A 14,936-nucleotide genomic window follows, 5' to 3' on the forward strand; every position below is an offset into this window, starting at 1 on the left:
ATCCCTATGTTTGCATTGTACTTTTGCTTCAAATGCCATTTTTTAGATAATCTATTCATGTTTGGGTGCATTTTCAGTGTAGAACTTTAACTTCCATGGAATCCTGGGAGTTGTAGTTTTACAATGTCTTTCTCATTCTCTTCTAAAGAATGCTGGTTCCTCACCAAACTACATATCCCAGGGTTCCATAGTATATAAACATGGCAAGTGAAGGAGTGTCAAACTGCACTAATTCTACAGTGTAGATGCGCCTTTTGTGCAGGATTTTAAGATAGTATAAAAACATTTGGGATCCAAATCTCAATACCTGGAAAGTCATTGATTATTAATGTATTATCACCTTCTTTTGTGTTGTTTTTTTTTCTTTGAAGCCCAAATACGCTTCAATTGCAATGGCTTGGAGCTATGGGATCATGGGAGTTGTAGTTTGTTTTTTGTCATGTCAGAAACTGCAAGTTGCTTCTGGTGTGAGAGAATTGGCCGTCTGCAAGGACGTTGCAGGGGGATGCCCGGATGTTTTGATGTTTTGCCATCCTTGTGGGAGGCTTCTCTCATGTCCCCGCATGAGGAGCTGGAGCTGACAGAGGGAGCTCATCCGTGCTCTCCCTGGATTCGAACCTGCGACCTGTCGGTCTTCAGTCCTGCCGGCACAGGGGTTTAACCCACTGCACCACCAGGGGCTCCCTGGTGTAGTTTGGTGAGGCACCAGCTCCATTTTGCAGTGAAGATCTTGTAAAACTATAGCTCCCATGAATTTGTAGCATTGATCCACGGCAGTTCAAGTCTTGTCAAACCATATTAATGCCTTCATAGTTGCATGGAAATGCTTTTTTTTGACTCAGTAAAGGATTGTTGTATTATTTCTGTGTGTTTCGTCACTGCCAGTTTGGGAACATGTACTGCAACATATCTGTATTATTTCCAGCCAATCTGTAGGTATTTCAGTGCAGCAATGCAGTCATATATGTCACTGGAATATTTAAAAGTTCATGAAATACTAGGCAGCATTGACTCAGACATTTACCTATACAAACCTCAGTTGAAATGAAGTCTGCACCCAAAGTGGCAGCTGGGAACCTCCCTCTGTGCTATTGCTGTGGAAACCAGAACTTTTCCTTCCCGAAGTGATAACTTACATCATCTGAACCCCAGGATGCATTGTACTTGGCAGGGACTCTTAGCAACATCCTGCCTGCCACCGTTTCCATTAAACATAATGAGAACAAAAGGGCTAAATCCTCAGAAAACCCAACTGAATGCATGGGTTTACCCCAAATCGCCAGGCGTATTGAAGGCACGTTGCAATAGCAAAACCAAACCATTTGCAATTGGAAACGTTGGAAGATACGGAGTGCCCAGCAGCACTGAGACTCTTTCTCTCTCTTTCTCTTCCCTTGTGAGGATGGAGCCATGAGAACCTCTTTGAAGGCCCTGGAACAAGAACAGAAGATAAAGGTGAACTATGAATACCAAATGAAGAATAAGTACCAATATTAAATGAAGCTATACCACCTGAAATCCTAGTTGTGCAACTGAGGGACCGTCCACACAGTACCTTTATTGTGGTATATAGAATAATAGAGTTGGAAGAGACCTCATGGGCCATCCAGTCCAACTCCATACCAAGAGGCAGGAAAATTGCATTCAAAGCACCCCCGAGAGATGGCCATCCAGCTTCTGTTTAAAAGTCTCCAAAGAAGGAGCCTCCACCACACTCCAAGGCAGAGAGTTCCACTGCTGAACAGCTCTCAAAGTCAGGAAGTTCTTCCCAATGTTCCGATGGAATCTCCTTTCTTGTAGGTTGAAGCCAGGGCAGCAGAAAACAAGCTTGCTCCCTCCTCCCTATGACTTTCTCTCACATATTTATACATGGCCCTCATCATGTCTCTTCTCTGCCTTCTCTTCTTCAGGCTAAACATGCCCAGCTCTTTAAGCCGCTCCTCATAGGGCTTGTTCTCCAGCCCTATATCCCAGAATATCAAGGCAGAAAAATCTCACATTATCTGAGTGTGGACTCAAATAACCTAGTTCAAAGTATATATTGTGGGATTTTCTGCCTTGATATCCATAGAATCATAGAATCCTAGAGTTGGAAGAGACCTCATGGGCCATCCAGTCCAACCCCCTGCCAAGAAGCAGGGAAATTGCATTCAAAGCACCCCCGACAGATGGCCATCCAGCTTCTGTTTAAAAGTATCCAAAGAAGGAGCCTCCATCACACTCCAAGGCAGAGAGTTCCACTGCTGAACAGCTCTCACAGTCAAGAAGTTCTTCCTAATGTTCAGATGGAATCTCCTTTCTTGTAATTTGAAGCCATTGTTCCGCGTCCTAGTCTCCAAGGAAGCAGAAAACAAGCTTGCTCCCTCCTCCCTGTGACTTCCTCTCACATATTTATACATGGCTATCATGTCTCCTCTCAGCCTTCTCTTCTTCAGGCTAAACATGCCCAGCTCTTTAAGCCGCTCCTCATAGGGCGTGTTCTCCAGACCCTTGATCATTTTAGTCGCCCTCCTCTGGACACATTCCAGCATGTCAATATCTCTCTTGAATTGTGGTGCCCAGAATTGGACACAATATTCCAGGTGTGGTTTAATCAAGGCAGAATAGAGGGGTAATATGACTACAGTCCAGACACCATTCCTACAGTTTGCCAGGCTAAATAAGCCCAGTAAACTGTGGGAATACCCACTCCCTCCTCCAAAACCCCCAGGCCCCTTTGAAAAGTAATGAAAACTTACCCGGCCTCCATTACAGGCTTGGAGCAGCTCTCCCGGCGTATCTTTCTCTACTGTCTTCTCTTTCCTTCCTTCCTTTTCTCTTCCTACTCTTCTCTTTTTTTCTTTTTATTCCCCTTTCCTTTTCCTCCCTTTCTTCCTTTCTTTTTTCTTCCTTCCTTCCAGCTCCTCATTCTCTTCTTATCTTCCCCCTCCTCTCCTTCCTCCTCTCTTCTATTCTTTCTCTTGTCTCTTCTCTTTCCTTTCTTACTTTTCTCCTAATCTCTTTCTTTTTTCTTTTTATTCCCTTTCCTTTCCCTTCCTTCTCCTGCTCATCCTTTTCTTCATTTTTATCTTCCTATTTTCCTTTCTTCCCTCTTCCTCCTCTTCTTTTTCTCTTCTCTTCTCTTTCCTTCCCTTTCTCCTCCTACTCTTCTCTTTCTTTCTAACCCCCTTTCCTTCCCCTTCTCCTCACCCTTCCTTCCTACCCTTCCTTCTCCCTTTTCTTCCCCTGCTCTTCCTTTTCTTCATTTTTAATCTTCCACCCTCCTCTCCTTCTCTTCTTTCTCTCGTCTCTTCCCCTTCCTTTTTCTCTTTCTCTTTTTTTTGGGTTGTTGTAGATTTTTTGGGCGATATGGCCATGTTCTAGAAGCATTTTCTACTGACGTTTCACATGCATCTATGGCAAGCATCCTCAGAGGTAGATGCAAGTGAAACATAGATGCCATAGATGTAAGCAAAACGTCAGGAGAGGATGCTTCTGGAACAAAGCCATATAGCCTGAAAAACCTATTAATACCCAGTGATTCCAGCTATGGAAGCTTTCGACAATACATATTCTGATGAATTGTGCTGGACATGTGACTAGCCCCCTTCTCATCCCTTCCATCATTGTAGCAGATTCCCTTTTTTCTTTCAGCATATATTTCTAACCTATATATAGATAGAGATCTTAAATATAGACATACATATGGGTTGAGCCGCCATTATCCAGAAGGCTTGGAACCAGAAGTTTTTTGGATGTTGGATTCCCCCCCCCCCCCCCCCATATTTTGGAATAATTGCATTTGCATAGACCAGTGTTTCTCAACCTGGGGGTCGGGACCCCTGAGGGGGTCGTGAGGGGGTGTCAAAGGGGTTGCCAAAGACCATCAGAAAACAGTATTTTCTGTTGATCATTGGGATTCTGTGTGGGAAGTTTGACCCAATTCTATTGTTGGTCGAGTTCAGAATGCTCTTCGATTGTAGGTGAACTATAAATCTCAACAACTACAACTCCCAAACGCCAAGGTCTATTTTCCCCAGACTCCACCAGTGTTCACATTTGGGCATATTGAGTCTTTGTGCTAAGTTTGGTCCAGATCCATCATTGCATGAATCCACAGCACTCCTCTGGGTATAGGTGAACTACAACTCCCAAACTCAAGGTCAATGCTCACAAACCCCTTCCAGTTTTTTTCTGTTGGTCATGGGAGTTCTGTGTGCCAAGTTCGGTTTAAATCCATCGCTGGTGGAGTTCAGAATGCTCTTTGTTTATAAGTGAACTATAAATCCCAGCACCTACAACTCCCAAATGACAAAATCAATCCTCCCCCCCCCCCCAACTGCACTAGCATTCACATTTGGGCATATTGGGTATTTGTGCTCAATTTAGTCCAGTGAATGAAAATCCATCCTGCATATCGGATATTCACATTACGATTTATAACAGTAGTAAAATGATAGGTGTCAAGTAGCAATGAAAACAATATTATGGGTTGTTGTAGGTTTTTTTGGGCTATATGGCCATGGTCTAGAGGCATTCTCTCTTGATGTTTCGCCTGCATCTATGGCAAGCATTCTCAGAGCTAGTGAGGATGCTTGCCATAGATGCAGGTGAAACGTCAGGAGAGAATGCCTCTAGACCATGGCCATATAGCCCGAAAAAACCTACAACAACCCAGTGATTCCAGCCATGAAAACCTTCGACAATACAACAATATTATGGTTGGGGGTCACCACAACATATGGAACTGCATTAAGGGGTCACGGCATTGGCAAGGTTGAGAACCACTGGCATAGACAATAGGGAAAGGGGGCTAGTCACACATTCTCCACCATTGTCGGAAACCCAACTGGGAAAGAGAAGAGGGGGAAGGAAAAAAGAGGGATGACTCCAGTTCACGAAGATCCCTATGAAAAGCAGACATTATAGATCAGTTCCCAACCTTTTTGACCAGGGACCACCTCAGGAAAGAATGTTTCTAGAACATGGCTATATAGCTCAAAAAACCCACAACAACCCAGTGATTCCACCCATGAAAATCTTCTTTTCTTTTTCTTTTTATCACTCTTTCCTTCTTTCCTTGTTTCCATCTTTCTTTCCTTCTTAACTATATGGGAACAGTGCTCCTTGGATTGAGGGCCACAGTAAACTTGTTGTATTCTGTAATCCAAACTTCAAGGAAGTTTTCTAAGGTCCTGTTTCTAGTTTGCAGGGTGGGATCAGTACCTTGGAGAGCTCCTTTAACCTTTGGATTGAAAGTCCCAGGCGACTCAGGGTCTCCTCCTTCTTGCCTTGCCTACGCTGCTGTTGGGCATCTGATGCACCTTTGCATATTTACCTGCACCCCAATCCTCAAGGTTGCTGGGATCCTGCAGAGGGTGACAAAGAAAATATACACACACACATACCCGCCTTACCTTTTCAGGCCCCAATTCCAACGGAAGGCCTCATTCTCCTTTTGCGGGATGGATGGGGCAACCCCATTCTTCAGGGCGCAGGAGAAGGAGGGGCTGGCACCACCCGGGTTGCCAGGGCAACTAGCCCTGATTCAAAGCAGCTCTGAAAGGTCTGAACCTCCTCCGGCGACTCACCAGCCAGCAGATGCTGCGCCCAGGTTGGCCAATGGCAGCTGAGCAGGGAAAGCATGACATCATAGTCCAACCGGTCCAGAAAGTTTACTGATGTGGTTGGCGCCTCCCTCCTGCCCCGTTTTTCATCCCTCCTTTCTCTTCCATGTGTGCTATCTAGCCAGACGGATGCTGCCTTGGCCTGCTTGGCTGTTTGCAAGCAGGGAGGTTAAAAAAAGGAGCGTGGCATGAAGGAAAGCAAGGATATTTCAGCCTTGAGACAAAAGAGAGGAACAAGAGCATAGACCAGACAAAAATGCATTAAAAATACTGAGGATTTTGGGAAATTATGGACTACCAGTATGGGAAGAGCTTGTAAGGACAATTTTTAATTTTTTTTAAATTTTAAATTTGTTCAAAATATTTTTATTTTTCTTTTTATTATTCTATCACACACATATAAATATAAATGTAATGTTCATTTGTGGGATTAACATAACTCAAAAACCACTGGATGAATTGACACCAAATTTGGACACAAGACACCTCTCAGGCCAACAAGTGACCATTGCTCATAAAAACATGGAAAAACACAACAGAAAAGACCTAAAAAGCCAAAAAAGCTAAATGACAAAAAGCTAAATGATGATACAGATAAAAAGGGAAGGAAGAGGGAGAGAAGGAAGAGGAGAAGGAAGGAAAGAAAGAAAGAAAGAAAGACAGAAGGAAAGAAGGAAAGAGAGAAAGAAGCATGAAAGCAAAGAGCGAAGGAAGGAAGGAAAGAGGTAGAGAAAGAAGGAAGGAGAGAAAGAAAAAAGCAAAGGAAGGAAAGAGGGAGGGAAGGAAGGAGAGAAAGGGAAGGAAGGAAAGAAGGAAAGAGAAGGAAGGATGGAAGCAAAGAGCAAAGGAAGGAAGGAAAGAGGGAGAGAAGGAAAGAAAGAAAGAGAGGAGGAAGGATGGAAGCAAAGAGAAGGGAGGGAGGAAAGAGGTAGAGAAGGAAGAAAGGAGAGAAAGGGAAGGAAGGAAAGAAGGAAAGAGAGAAGGAAGGATGAAACAAAGCAAAGGAAGGAAGGAAAGGGAGAGAAGGAAAGAAGAAAAGGGAAGGAAGGAAGGAAGGAAGGAAGGAAGGAAGGAAAGAGGCAGCAAAGGAAGGAGGAGGAGAAGGAGAGAAAGAGGGAGAGGAGGAAAGAAAGAGAGGAGGAAGGATGGAAGCAAAGAGAGAAGGAAGGAAGGAAAGAGGTAGAGAAGGAAGAAAGGAGAGAAAGGGAGGAAAAGGAAAAGTGGGAAGGAAGGAGAGAAAGAAAAAAAAAGGAAGGAGGGAAAGAGGGAGGTTGGCCACAGCAATGTGTGGCAGGCACAGCCAGTGTGTGTGTGTGGCCTTGCAGCTTTGAAGCTGCAAGGCCATTCAGTGCTAATCAAGCTGGCCAATTGTAACATTCACACTTCCCTCCAATAGACTTCTTTCTCCCATCCTGGACATTCCAGATATATAAATCCCACTTGCATAGTTCCCAACAGACCTCACAAGCTCTGAGGATGCCTGCCATAGATGTGTGAAACGTCAGGAGAGAATGCTTCTGGAACATGGCCACACAGCCAGGAAAACTCACAGCAACCCAGTAATTCTGGCCTACCGGATGTTAGGAATTGTGAGAGTTGAAGTCCAAAACACCCGGAAGGCTCAAGTTTGCCCATGCCTGGTATAATCAATTATTCTGAAGCATAGTAAACATGAAGTTTTAAGTGGAATGTGTCCACCTTTCTGTACAAAACAAGACCGAGTGGGGAGTGGCTTTGAGAATGGGTGTTTTCAAAATCCTCTCACTTTATTCTGCTTCGACGGCAGGCTTTGCCTTAGGCTCAAGAGGTCACCGGCCGGTTTAGCAAGGCAATCACCGCTTGTCTGCTCCTCCATTGGCAGAAGGCAGGGAATCTTGCTGCCAACCAGGTTTGGCTAGATTTGGAGACCTCTCCAATTCTCTCTGGCCGGGGGAGACAAACCTGCCGGGCTGAATTCCAGCCCAACCAGCAAACACTTCACCATAAAACAGATCATTTTCACAGTGCAAAGGGGAACCTTCCAGAATTGCTAGACAGACGTCTGGCAGAATTAGCTCCTAGGGCCTCAACGTGGCGGTAAATCCTCCCAATGTTAGGTCAGCTTGCAAATGTTCTCTGTTGCGGAGCAAAAGTGCATCTACACATGCTATTTGGCACTACTTTAACCACCATGGCTCAGTGCTGTTGGGTCTTGGAAGTTGTATTGGTGTGGGGCCATCACTCTGGATTCCGTTGCATAGAGCCATGGCAGCTCAAGTGAAGTCAAACTGCATTTGCCTTATTTATTTATTTGTTTATTTACGTCACTTTTGTCCTACCCATATCAGCCCGAAGGCGACTCAGGGTGGCGTACAAATCGGCAAAATTAGATGCCATATAAGAATACATACATCGGTTAAAAGCAAAAAAAATCACATTACAATACATTTACAAACCGTAAAAGCAATAACAATAAAAATTATAAAAACTATGTCTTCTTGTTCAAATCCTCAACTGTTCCATCGTCTTAGCCGTTCCTAGTTCATATTCTAGTTTGTGTTTATCTGGTCATGCTGAAGTTCCAAATGCTTGCTCAAAGAGCCAGATTTTCTCTCTTTTTTGAAAGGTCAAGAGGGAGGGAGTCGACCTAATATCCTTAGGCAGGGCCCACCACTGAGAAGGCCCTGTCTCTTGTCCCCGCCAGATCGAGAGCAGGGCCTCCTCAGACGACCTCAACTTCCTGGAAGATTTATAGGAAGAGATGCATTCGGATAGATAAGCTGGGCTGGAACCATTTAGGGCTTAATAGGCTACTTACTGTATAGACCAGTGTTTCTCAACCTTCCTAATGCCACGACCCCTTAATGCAGTTCCTCATGTTGTGGTGACCTCCAACTATAAAATTATTTTTGTTGGTACTTCATGACTGTAATTTTACTACTGTTATGAATGGTAATGTAAATATCTGATATGCAGGATGTATTTTCATTCACTCGACCAAATTTGGCACAAATACCTGATATGCCCAAATTTGAAAACTCGTGGGGTCAGGAGGGATTGATTTTTGACTTCCATGCTCAGAATAGACGCCAGTGATACTTTGGATGGGTTCGACAGTTGCTTGAATTGTGACTATAGCATTTTTCCGAATTAAGCAGAGAGTGTTTGAGGACCAGGACATCTGTAGGGATACCAAGGTGCTTGTTTATAAAACTATTGTCCTCCCAACACTGCGAGACGTGGACTGTCTACAGACGTCACACGCAACTCCTGGAACAATTCCATCAGCACGGCCTCCAGAAAATCCTGTAAATCTCTTGGGAAGACAAGCGGACAAATGTCAATGTGCTGGAAGAAGCAAAGACCAGCAGTACTGAAGCAGTGGTCCTCCGCCATAAACTCCGCTGGACCAGCCACGTTGTCCAGATGCCCAACCACCGTCTCCCAAAGCAGTTGCTCTACTCCGAACTCAAGAACGGAAAACGGAATGTTGGTGGACAGGAAAAGAGATTTAAAGATGGGCTCAAGGCCAACCTTAAAAACTCTGGCATAGACACGGAAAACTGGGAAGCCCTGGCCCTTGAGCGCTCTAGCTGGAGGTCAGCTGTGACCAGCAGTGCTGTAGAATTTGAAGAGGCACAAATGGAGTGCAAAAGAGAGAAATGTGCCAAGAGGAAGGTGCGTCAAGCTAACCCCGACCAGGACCACCTTCCACCTGGAAACCAATGCTCTCACTGCAGGAGAATATGCAGATCAAGAATAGGGCTCCACAGTCACCTACGGACCCACCGCCGGCACACCGATCTTGGAAGACAATCCTACTCAGACAACGAGGGATCACTTAAGTAAGTATCTCTACTTGGTTATCCAGAATGCATCACACCTATCCCTTAAGTCCTTGCCCTTTCCTTATTGAATGGGAAGGTTTTTGATGGAGATGTAAACATGACCTTCACATTGAACTTCCATACTATGTATGTACAGCACTCTTCTTCAACTACCATCCTATGCATCCTATGGCTTGTAAATCTCTCTGGCTGAGGATTCTAAATATATCTTCCAAAACAACAGATCCCAGGATTCCATAGGATGTTGCCTTGTGTACTCCCAGGACCCTTGATTGGACTCAAAAGCTTCGACTCCCATTTGAGCAAAGGCCAGAAGAAGTTGCCTGCAAATCTCCCCACAAAAGATGATCAGACTGAGATTTGGTGTTGACACCAAAGTTGACCCAAGACCTTCAGTTGCCTGAGGCCGTTCTGTGTTCATACCTTACCAGAAGGGTGGATTGTAAAAAAAAAAAAGTAGTTTAAGAGATAAACATTCACATGATTGGCGGTAGGAGTGTCACAAGCATGAAAATGCACAAAAATTCCCATCTAATGTGGGGTAGGAAAGGAAAAGGAAAGTTCTGCAGATGCTCTCTGACCCTTTATGTAACCCTCCATAGTATCTAGTGGTCCTCAACGTTCCTAATGCTGCAACCCCTTAAAACAGTTTTTCATGTTGTGGTGACCCCCAGCCATAACATTATTTTTGTTGCTTCTTCATAACTGTGATTTTGCTACTGTTATGAATCGTCATGTAAATATTTGATATGCAGGGTGTATTTTCATTCACTGGACCAAGTTTGGCACAAATACCCAATAGGCCCAAATTTGAATACTGGTGCGGTTGGGGGGCGGGGTGTGTGTGTTGATTTCATCATTTGGGAGTTGTAGTTGCTGGGATTTATAGTTCACCTACAAAGTTCTGAACTCCACCAACGATGGAATTGAACCAAACTTGGCACACAGAATTCCCATGGCCAAGATAAAATGCCGGAAGGGTTTGGTGGGCATTGGCCTTGAGTTTTGGAGTTGTAGTTCACCTACCTCCAAAATAGAATATTCCAAATAGAATATTTGAATTAAGTTGGCAAATAATCAAATCAGCCAAGGGAAAACTCATGAATGTCGGGGTTCAGCTATAGGTAATTGGTTCGAATCTGGGGAGGGACCTAATGTGCACGTGTGCTGTGTTGTTATGTATATGTAAGTAATAATAATAATAATAATAATAATAATAGATGGGAAACCACCAATTAATAAAAGGGGAATTTAGGCTATATTTCAGTGGAAGGACCCAGCAAAACCACCTCTAAGTATCTGTTGTCTAAGAAAACCTATGAAATTCATGGGATTGCCATAAGACAACTGGCAACTTGTAGGCACATGTACACAGCAGGAACAACATGACTAAAATTACTTGTTGCTTCACTCCTTAATAAGGAGCCCCTCGGTGGTGCAATGGATTGAACCCTTGTGCCGGCAGGACTGAAAACCGACAGTACTTGCAGACGGCCAGTACTCTCATACAAGAAGTGACTTGTCATTTCTGAAGTCACTCCTCACACAGGTTCAAATCCGGGAAAGCATGGATGAGCTCCCTCTGTCAGCTCCAGCTCCCCATGCAAAGACATGAGAGAAGCCTCACACAAGGAAGGTAAAACATCAAAACATCCGGGCTTCCACTGAGCAGCGTCCTTGCAGACGGCCAGTACTCTCACACCAGAAGTGACTTGTAATTTCTGAAGTCACTCCTCACACACACACACACACTCACACAAGCTATAATTCTCTATCATTGGTCATGCTTCTGGTCGCTTCTGGGGCGAGAGAATATAGTTTTCTAAGATCTACAGAGACACTCGCTGGAACACCTCAGCAAGCGAGAGTCCAAAAGCGGCAGGCTTAAACCCAGAACCTCAACCAATGGCTGATACCAAATGAGAGACTCCCCCCTGGGCACACAGAAAACTGGGCGACTTGGAAGGCGCTGAGATGCAGAGCCAACCTCAAGAAATGGGGCCACAAAGTGGAATCCACGACATGCGAGTGTGGAGAAGAGCAAACCACTGACCACCTACTGCAATGCACCCTGAGCCCTGCCGCATGCACAATGGAGGACCTTCTTGCAGCAACACCAGAGGCACCCCAAGTAGCCAGCTACTGGTCAAAAGACATTTAATCAACTACCAAACTCGCAAATTTTGTGTTTTGTATGTTTGTTTGTTTTTGTTCTGTTAGAAATGTAATACAATTGACTGGTTGCCCTGACACGACAAATAAATAAATTGGTCATGCTGACTAGGAGATGATGGGTGTTAAAATCCAAAACATGTGGTGAGCACTTGCTTGGAGAAGGCTGGCTTTTCTGTTCCTCTGCATTTCATAACTTTAGTCATCGTGCCCCTCCTCTGATGTCGTGACCCTCCCCTGAAGTGGCTTGGGGCAATGAAAGAAAGCTCATGCTGGTAAGCCTTGCAACTCAGATCCTTGTCTTGGCTCTCCCTCCTCACATTCCTCCTTGCGCCTGGTCTTTGAAACATAAGATTTGTCCACTCCAGCCCTGCCAGTGCTATTAGTACTATGATTATCTGCTCCGCCTCAGCCAATCCGGGGGCCGGGAATTGGGTGACGACATGTGCTAGGGAACAGCAAGGAGGCAGCAAAGCATCCAAGCTACTAATGCTGGGATTGGAGGTCGGAAGCTGCTCTATGGGGAGACCAGGGCGCCTTTGCATGGGCTAAGCAGGAGGAGTGTGCCTTGCCTTCCACCCTCCTTCCTCTTCTCCCCTCTCCTCCCCACCAAGGGGTTGCTTTTCATGATCCAAGCAGACCTCCAAGGGACTGACAGCCTGGGTGCAGCATGACAAGACAGACTGCAGGTAATATGCAGGGGTGGGTTTTCCTCCTCCCCTCCCCTCTTTTTCCCTTCGGCTCCATTGGCAACAGGGCTGCCGGCCTGTTCTCCTTGCCATCCCTTCTGCCTGCAGCCTTACCTGGGCTCGGCCCCCATGTGTTCCGCATCAAAACACCACTGCCTTTCCCCTGCACACTGCACAACATGAAATCCCAGACAATGCGCGAATGGCTGGCTGGCAGGCGAAGGAGGGGGGGGGAAGGAGGGAGGGAACCCACCCTGAGTGAAAGGCAAGATTGTGGTCTTTCCCCATTTCACAGCCTTCATTTTTTTGTTATCTATGTATATTGTTTTGGTAAATAAGCTTGGAAAGAGAGAGAGAGAGAGAGAGAGAGCCATTTTCCTTCCTGAGACACAGCGGCAAGGCTTCGCGTCAAAAGCTAACAATGCAAAGCTCGTGTGCCTTGGTGTTCGGATGCACATGAATGAGCCTGGGCCTGTGACTGCAGTCTACAGACTAGCTATCTGTCTATCTATCTGTCTTACCTATTTGTCTTTCTATCAGTTATTCTTTCATTCTTTCCATTCTGCTTATCGCTGTCTGTATGGCAGTGTATTTTTTCTTCTATCTGTCATCTGTCTATCATCTATCACCATCAAGGTGCTTACCAATATGTCTGTCTCTATATCTTTCTGTGTCTGTCTCTCTCCATCCATTCATCTACCCCCCAAATCTATCTATCAGCATCTATATGCCTATATATGTTCCTGTCTCTATCTATCTATCTATCTATCTATCTATCTATCTATCTAGTATCTACCTACCTACCCACCCACCCATCTACCTATCCATCCACCTATCCATCCACCTACCTACCTACCTACCTGCCTACTGATCTATCTATCTATCTATCTATCTAGCTATCTAGCTATCTAGCTATCTAGCTATCTAGCTATCTAGCTATCTAGCTAGCCATCCATTCAGCCATCCATCCAGCCATCCAGCCAGCCACCTACCTACCTACCTATCTACCTGCCTGTCTACTGATCTCTCTCTCTCTCTCTCTCTCTCTCTATCTATCCATCCATCCATGCATCCATACATCCAGCCATCCATCCATCTTCCTATTTTGATCTGTCATTTATCTACCACCTATTTGTCTGTCTGTCATCCATCAGCACCTAGGTGCCTACTCATATCTCTATTTCTGTTTCTCTCTCTCTCTCTTTCTAATCCCTGGCAAAATGTATGCCGACCCCTTTGGTCTTTTGCTTTGTTTCCAAAGGGCTTTGGGGAGACCCACACCCTTGAAACGGAAAGGGTGTTTCTGTTCCATCTGGACACAGTGCTGGTTTTGCCATTTCCCACCCCAAAGGCATTTTGGGTTATCCCTTTGTCCCAGAAATGGTGGACAGGTTTGGCAGCCCCCTTTCCCTGTTGATACCTTTGCAGGAACTGTTCAGTTCTAGCTCATTGCTGGCTTTAGGACCCATTTGAGGGTGGTTTTTTTGTTGTTGTTCTGCTGCCGGAATGTTAGCTTATGGTCAGTCTAGATTTTTGGAAATGCAATTTGTTTTTGGAAGCAACGGGGATGAAAATGGAAACGTCTCTGCCTGTCTCGCTGGGCCTCGGCTGCTGGACGCTGAGCTGGCTTTTCATTTATATTGGCTCTCCTTTACACACACACACATACAACATTCATGGTCAGGGGGTTATTTTTAGTGTCTCTAAGTGGAATGGAGCTGTTCGGGGTGACCGACACACTCAATGTATTCCTGGTTTTCATCCCTTTCCCTTTACGCCTGCTTTTGTTTTGCCAAGATCTGTACACATTGGCTTCTCCCTTTCTATCTTGTATCCTCCAGAAAAGAATGTATGGGTTGGGTATATTTCGGACAGGCGTTTCTCATTTGGACAATATTCGCTTCTCATTTGGAGCGGCCTTAAAGGAGGGCCTCTCTCTGGTGGCCTTTTTTTTCATTTTGGGTTTTATTGATTGGCAGGTCAAAGTCCAAATAGGGGTTGGATTGGAGACCTTGTGGAGAGGTAGACCGAGAGAGAGAAAAGGGTGAAGCAGCTGTCTGTTTTGGAGAAAGATAATAGGAAATGCGGGGCCCTGGCGGAGAATAAAATCAAGTGGTCCCTTGTGACTCCTCCCTGATTCATAAATTCACATTCTGCAGTTTATTTCTGGATTTTCCAAAGGCACAGCTGGTTGGAGAGGAGAGGGGAAGGCAAGGCAGAGGAGAGGAAGGGGAAAGAGAAAGATCACTTGTTTTGGAGGACCTTGGATCGCTCAGTCTATCTATCTATCTATCTATCTATCTATCTATCTATCTATCTATCTATCTGTTTACCTATCTGGAGAAAAGGTCAGGAACTGGAGAAAAGGATGGGAGGAAGATGAGAGAGATGTTGGAGGAAGGGGATGGAAAAAAGGAAAAGGAGTCAAAACACGGAGAACAGGTGATGTGCCCAAATGGAGAATGAAGTGGAACAAGGCTTTGTACGGTTGGGTTGTTGTAGGTTTTTTCGGGCTATATGGCCATGATCTAGAGGCATTCTCTCCTGACATTTCACCTGCATCTATGGCAAGCATCCTCAGAGGTAGTGAGGTCTGTTGGAACTAGGAAAATTTGGTTTATTTATCTGTGGAATGACCAGGG

The 14,936-nt window shown here is 45.0% G+C and overlaps 1 protein-coding gene across 3 annotated transcripts in view; it reads left to right on the plus strand.

Moving 5' to 3' along the window:
* Positions 1-14,936, plus strand: part of PAK3 (p21 (RAC1) activated kinase 3) — a 133,775-nt gene that overhangs the window by 28,193 nt on the left and 90,646 nt on the right. Inside the window, exon 1 of one of the 3 annotated variants that reach the window (XM_060756199.2) lies at positions 12,030-12,294. The exons of 1 other annotated variant lie outside the window; for it this stretch is intronic. The gene's annotated coding sequence lies outside the window, so the exon portion shown is untranslated. Of the gene's footprint in view, positions 1-12,029; positions 12,295-14,936 lie in introns of those variants that run through there. One more of the 3 variants, XM_060756201.2, reaches the window with a different exon arrangement.

This window comes from Anolis sagrei, chromosome 10 (assembly GCF_037176765.1).
Source record: "Anolis sagrei isolate rAnoSag1 chromosome 10, rAnoSag1.mat, whole genome shotgun sequence".
In the NCBI taxonomy this organism is placed as follows: domain Eukaryota; kingdom Metazoa; phylum Chordata; class Lepidosauria; order Squamata; family Dactyloidae; genus Anolis; species Anolis sagrei.